Source organism: Bison bison, unplaced genomic scaffold, assembly GCF_000754665.1.
Source record: "Bison bison bison isolate TAMUID 2011002044 unplaced genomic scaffold, Bison_UMD1.0 scf7180017864307, whole genome shotgun sequence".
In the NCBI taxonomy this organism is placed as follows: Eukaryota; Metazoa; Chordata; class Mammalia; order Artiodactyla; family Bovidae; genus Bison; species Bison bison.
Genome location: NW_011494879.1, coordinates 6,700,080 through 6,706,236, shown reverse-complemented (window position 1 = coordinate 6,706,236; position 6,157 = coordinate 6,700,080).

Below are 6,157 nucleotides of genomic sequence, written 5' to 3'. Positions count from 1 at the left end.
AGGGAGGTGATGGGGTGAGAGCTGCCAGACTGCCGAGAGCTGCCGGCACTTGTCTAAGGAAGGGGCTGAGCGAGTGTGACCTGCTGGGACATCTGTCTAAAAGCAGGGGCTGCGGGCCTGGGCCTCTGTCTCTCCAGAGCCAGGATGAGAATGGCTGGCCATCGGTAACTGGGAAGCCTCAGGGCTCAGAAGCACAGGCTTCCCTGGTTGTCCCTCTCTCTTAGGTGTTTGTGGCCACAAGCAGAGCCAGGACAGGCCCTGCAGTGCCCGAGAAGGGGCGGCTCTGACCTCCTTCAGCCTCTGGAAGGGGTCTCATCAGTGTGTTCACAGAGCCCAGTGCCTGCTGCTGCAACACCACTCACAAGGCCGACTGCAGCCAGTGGCACAGAGTAGCCTGGAACACCCATGCACTCTGCTCAGATACCCTGGCCCAGGTTTCCCGGTCACCTGCTCCAGAGATAAAGGACAGGACCAAAAAGGCCAGCCAGGGCAATCCTGGATGGCCGAGCATCCAATGTATGTAGAAGCTGAATGTTTCCATGTGGATTGGTTTTTAAAAATTAAAATGTATTTAGAAACTATTTTCTAAATCAGTCCTAAAGGAAATCAATCCTGAATATTCATTGGAAGGACTGATGCTGAAGCTGAAACTCCAATACTTTGGGCACCTGATGCGGAGAGCTGACTCATTAGAAAAGACCCTGATGCTGGGAAAGATTAAAGGTGGGAGAAGGGGACGACAGAGGATGAGATGGTTGGATGGCATCACTGTCTCAATGGACATGCGTTTGAGTAAACTCCAGGAGTTGGTAATGGACAGGGAAGTCTGGCATGCTGCGGTCCATGGAGTCGCAAAAAGTCAGACACGACTGAGCGACTGAACTGACTGACTGACTGAGAAACTATTTCAGACTGATAGATGGTAGAGAGATGAGTATATATGTGACAAGCATACACAATAGGGTTTTTCTTATAAAATCTAGGGGATGGTTAGATGGGTATTCACTGTACCATTCTTTTGACTTTTCTGTGTCAAATGGACATTTCCAATATAAGATACTGGTGGGAAAAAAAGACTGCACCTGCCAGTCTAGCTTGAACACATTTCTTTCCACAATAGCTGATCTGGAAAAAGTGTCCAGATTCACTCTGGGTAGGTCTCACTAACCCCACCCCCATCCCTCCAACCCCAGGGAATCAGGAGGTTGCCCTTTATACACCTCACATCCCATAATATAACTTTCTGTATAACTTTCTAATAAAGGGGGGAAATCCATGGATTTGGGAGGTTGCTGGAGTTGTGTTTCTCTTCCCGAAATCCAGAGTTCCAGACACCAGCAAAGGCCAGCCTTATGAGCAGGCCTTTTGAGGACAGTGGTCTCAGGGCACCTGTGTTAACTCTTCTCTGCTTGTGTCACGTGGCTGACTGATAGCTGACTACCCCGCTTTCCCCAGGAACATCCTTGATGTGCAATGCGTGTGTGTGTGTGCGTGTGAGTGTGTGGGCACATGCTCAGTTGTGTCAGACTCTTTGCGACCCCGTGGACTATGGCCCGCCAGGCTCTTCTGTCCATGGGATTCTCCAGGCAAGAATCCTGGAGTGGGTTGCCATTTCCTCCTCCAGGGGATCTTCCCGACCCAGGTTTCAAACATGCGTCTCTTGCATCTCCTCCATTGGCAGGCAGGTTCTTTATCAGCTGAGCTGCTATGGAAGCCCAGAGGTCTTGATAATTTCCAGGAATTAGGTACACTACATTTTCAACACCAATCTCGGCTCTGAGAGATCATTTAAATATTCCCTGATAATTACATTAAAAATAACATTTGTATAGCACTTCAGGATTGAGATTGTGCTCACCTGCACTTCTGCCTGAAGCATCAGGACTGCCTCGTGAAGTGGGGCTGGATATTTCTGGATTTGAGTGCAGAGGCTGGGGGCTCAGGAGAGTGACCGCCCTCACCGCTCACACAGGCAGGAAATGCAGTGTCAGGACTGCCGCCTCTCCTGACTGCCGCCATGGTCTCTTCTTAAATTGTTATTTGCAGAGAAAAAGCAACCCTCATAAGCAGTTTTACTTTGTGCAAAATATAAACTCACTGGTTGATATTCTGGAGACTCAGGCTTCCCTGGTGGCTCAGCTGGTAAAGATTCTGCCTGCAATGCAGGAGATTGCGGTTCAATTCCTAGGTTGGAAAGATCTGCTGGAGAAGGGATAGGCTACCCACTCCAGCATTCTTGGGCTTCTCTGGTGGCTCAGCTGGTAAAAAATACGCCTGCAATGCAGGAGACCTGTGTTCGATCCCTGGGTCGGGAAGACCCCTGGAGAAAGGATAGGCTACCCACTCCAGTATTCTTGGGCTTCCCTGGCAGCTCAGTGGGTAAAGAATCCACCTACAATGCAGGAGACATGAGTTTTATCCTTGAGTTGGGAATATCTGCTGGAGAAGGGAACGGCTACCCACTCCAGGATTCTGGCCTGGAGAATTCCATGGACTGTGTAGTCCATGGGGTCGCAAAGAGTCGGATAGGACTGAGCGACTTTCACTCACTGGATTCCTGGGAATTAGGAGTGCTGGAAAAATATGCTGGGCCATTTATTTTCTTTATTTTGTGACTTCTCACTAATGTCAGGTGAGTGGAGAAAAGGGTAAGTTAAACTGGAAATGGTTGCAATATTGAACCAGGACAGCAGGGGGCAGCCTGTAGCTTTGCATCCTCTGTGGGGCCCTGAACCACCAGTTACCTCTCCTACAGTCATGCCAGCACCCCCTCAAGGAAGCTGGGCATCTTTAAGATTGGAGGCACTTTGAGAATGAGTGTGACGTCCAGAGAAAGTGTCCATGAAGGAACCCTGCACAGCGGGCTTCCGGGAAGACGTGCTGGACACACAGCCCTCGGTGAAGAGAGTCTCCCGGCAGCGGTGATGCTGTAACAATAGGTGAGGCCCCGGCCCAGTCGATGGGAAAGGCCAGGAGGCCTCCCGCTCTGCAGATGTGCAGAGGTGAGAGCGGTGGGGTGGACAGGGGCAGCTATTTTCCAGTGGGCCTGGAGGGTTGTCAGTATTTTAACAATCGCCCTGTGCTTGCTGTTGTTTAGTCGCTCAGCCGTCTCCTACTCTTTGGCTTCCCAGTGGACTGTATAGCTTGCCAGGCTTCTCTGTCCATGGAGTTCTCCAGGCAAGAATACCGGAGTGGGTAGACGTTTCCTTTTCCATGGGCTCTTCCCGACCCAGGGACTGAACCCGCGTCTCCTGCATTGCAGGCTTGTTCTTTACCACTGAGCCAGCCTGGTGCTTTCCAGCCCAAATGCTGTGGTGTCAGTGGCTCACAGGATTGTTCTTCCCCTGCCCCCTGCAAGAAAAGGGGACAGGCCACGCGATGACAGTGGACCAGGCCGCCTTGCCTTTGACCTTCTGAGCCCCCATCTGAGTCCTCATGATTTACCCCCATTCCCCTCTCCCCCACTGACTCATGCTAGTTGGTGTCCCCGGGAGCCCAGAGGTCAGCCCTCACGCCTGCTCCAGGCTTGCCCCTAGCTCCAGGTGGTCTCTGACCCCGGGAACGAGGGGACTAGAATGGGGTGCCTCCTGCATTTTATTGGGCCTCAAATTCAGTCGGTGACCTAACCTGCAGAAAGGTGGTAAAATATGGTAATTACGAGCAAGCCCTTAGGGGTCAGACCCAGAGGCCAGCACAAGCTCCTGCCCTCACCAGCGCTCAGAACCCTGAGAGCAGCTGTGTTGGTGAAGACCCTAGTTTGCAGATACCTGTCAGACAAGCTTCTCTATGGGACAGACCCTGTCTCAATCCCCTTTCTGCTACTTATGGTTTTCCTCTGTCAATCTCAGTCTTATCCCTTGGCTGCTGCTGCTGCTAAGTCGCTTCAGTCATATCTGACCCTGTGCAACCCCATAGACGGCAGCCCACCAGGCTCCCCAATCCTTGGGATTCTCTAGGCAAGAATATTGGAGTGGGTTGCCATTTCCTTTTCCAATGCATGAAAGTGAAAAGTCAAAGTGAAGTCGTTCAATCGTGTCTAACTCTTAGCAACCCCATGGACTGCAGCCCACCAGGCTCCTCCGTTCATGGGATTTTCTAGGCAAGAGTATTGGAGTGGGGTGCCACTGATGGTAATAAAGCAGTCATCCCAGAGGGTTATGGCAACATGAAATGTCTCAAATTATGTATAAATCTTTTAGCAAACAGTCTGGCAGCTGTTAAGAGTGATGCTGGCTAATTTTATCGTGATGATGTAGCAGCTTACCACATAGGGTAACCCCAAGAGCATTCTTGAAGCCCCAGTGCTGGGTTTACGGGGCTTGCTGCAGCTGGGAATCCAAGGCCAGCTTGGAAAGGAGCCTCGTGATTGGCCTTCTGCTGGGCGATTCTAGGGAGAGTGTTAGTCATTTTGCAGCTGCAAGATGGCCTTGCCCGGGTTTCTTTGTTTTTCTGTACTGTTGGTGTCATCCACGTCCTGTTGGAAACCTTGTTTACCTCAATTTGCCTGCCAGCAGGGCTAATTTGCACTTTCTCAGTGATTATACAGATCTTTGTTATCAAAGCCTTGGGTCTTGTTGAACGCAGCACATACGAGGTCATTCTTCCCCATAGAAACTGGAGCAAAACCTCTCCATAGCCTTATGACTGCAGCTGGGCTTTTCCTGGGCTCCAGGTGGCCCCACCTGACATCTCCAGCTTCTTGCTCCCTGGGACTTTCTCTGTGGTTGGTTCACACTTGACATTCAGGTCTCAGCTCAAATCCCATCCTTTCCATGACTTCCCACTAAAGAACTCCCAACAGCTCTCTGCCAGTCTGTCTCATCTCTGTTTTCTTCTTAGCATTGTTACCCCAAATTATTTTGTCCTTGTCTGTTTCCTTCGCTAGAGACAAACCATAGATGCACCATAAATGCATCTGCAGCTAGAATGATGCCTGGCATATAGTAAGTAAGGTTGCTCAGTTGTGCCCGACTCTTTGTAACCCCGTGGACTGTAGCCCACCACGCTCCTCTGTCCATGGGATTCTCCAGGCAAGAATACTGGTGTGGGTTGCTATTTCTTTCTCCAGGGGAACTTCCCAACCCAGGGATTGAACCCAGGTTTCCCGCATTGCAGGCAGACACTTTAACCTCTGAGCCACCAGGGAAGACCCATATAGTAGGGGCTCAGTAAACTGCTGTAGAAGGAAGGAGGGGATGAAGGAGAAATATCCCAATGTATGATGCTTCTCTGTTTGGTCCATAGGATTCTAAGGAGCTGGAAGAGGAGTTTCACATCTTGGGTTCTGCATCCTGCTCAAGCCCGTGGTCGCTTTTGCAGCATCCTTGCTGTGCCTCGGTTTCACCTTATCCACTGCAGAGAGCTCTCTGTTATGACATGCCTGGTGCTCTCCCGTAAGAAATGCCTTTCTGCGAGAGGGTCTGAGCTTCTCCATTCTGCCCCTAGAACTGCTGAGAACAAGATACAGGATGGCCTTCTAGGTAACTGAGGATGTCTGTCAGACCTCCAGTGAGTTGATTTTTTTCCAGTCTCTTCAAACATTCCTCCCAAGATGTGGTTTCTAAGTGCTTCAACTTCATCTCTATCAGGGACCCTGAAAAATCTGAAGGGTGTCTGTCCTTCAGAGGTACAATAACAAGGAGAATACCTACCATCCAAAGCATTTTGTGAGCATTAAGTGGCATAACACACGTAAAGGATTTAAGTACAACCCAAGCACTCAGTTAAGGTTGATCTTACAAAAGACTGGGATTTATCTTGGAACTCCTATACACCTTGGGTTGAGGGCATGCTGCTCCAGAGAGAATTTGCAGTTATTTCTGCCAAGCACACAGGGAACCGTCAACCCTAGGTCACTCATAGATAATTTCTTGATTTTGGTTTGCAGACCAAATAGTGTCAGTTCAAACTCCATACCCAACGAGGGCAGGTATGTGATTATGGCTTCTCATGGAGGACTCTCTTTCGCTTCTTAGGGAGTAGGAGTGGGAATTGAAAGGTTTCCTTGACATCTTGCTCTGTTAATTTTTCCGTGTTCCATCTTCTTGTCCCTGAGAGTACAGCCTCCAAGGATCCTGCATTTCTAAGGCGTCTTATTTCCAAGTCCCTTCCTGGTACAGGCCCACGGTTTTGTTCTGGTTTCCGAACAGCGTGGACA